At 64.8% G+C, this 545-nt stretch overlaps 1 pseudogene; it reads left to right on the forward strand.

Annotated features, from left to right (window-relative positions):
* Positions 1-80: 80 nt before the first annotated feature.
* On the forward strand, positions 81-527 carry LOC102254905 (annotated as a pseudogene).
* The last annotated feature ends 18 nt before the right edge of the window (positions 528-545 follow it).

Genomic DNA, 545 nt, shown 5'->3' on the forward strand with positions numbered 1-545 from the left:
TGCTCTATCCACTGAGCCAAACCGGCTAGGGCGCAAGTGCCCAGTTTAAAAGACACGAACCGGGGCGGGGCTGGGAACGGCAGAGGCCACAGGCCTGGAGGGGTTGGGAAGGGGGGGCGGGTTCCCTGTTCATGCCAATCCGCTGCCCGCCGGACGTTTTCCTTATGATCCGGCGGCACAAGACCTCCACCTTCACAGACGCCAAGGAGTCGAGCACCGTGTTGGAGCTGAAACGCATCGTCGAGGGCATTCGCAGCGGCTGTACAAGGATGACCAGCTTCTGGATGAGCGCAGGACACTGGGTGAGTGTGGCTTCACCAGGCGAACAGCGAGGCCACAGGCCCCAGCCACTGTTGGGGGGCCTTCCGGGAGGGGGAGTACGGGGAGGGGTGATGCGTTAGAAGCTCTGCGCATTGAGCTCTTCTCCAGCCTCCAGAGCTGTCTGAGGTGATGAGGCCACAGGACGCAGGAAGCAGTGCCAGTGAACAGCCGCGCAGTGGGAGGGCCTGGGGCCCGCTCCTCCCAGTGCCCCCCCCCCCCCCCCC

The sequence above is a fragment of the Myotis brandtii genome, unplaced genomic scaffold (genome assembly GCF_000412655.1).
Source record: "Myotis brandtii unplaced genomic scaffold, ASM41265v1 C41181264, whole genome shotgun sequence".
NCBI lineage: Eukaryota > Metazoa > Chordata > Mammalia > Chiroptera > Vespertilionidae > Myotis > Myotis brandtii.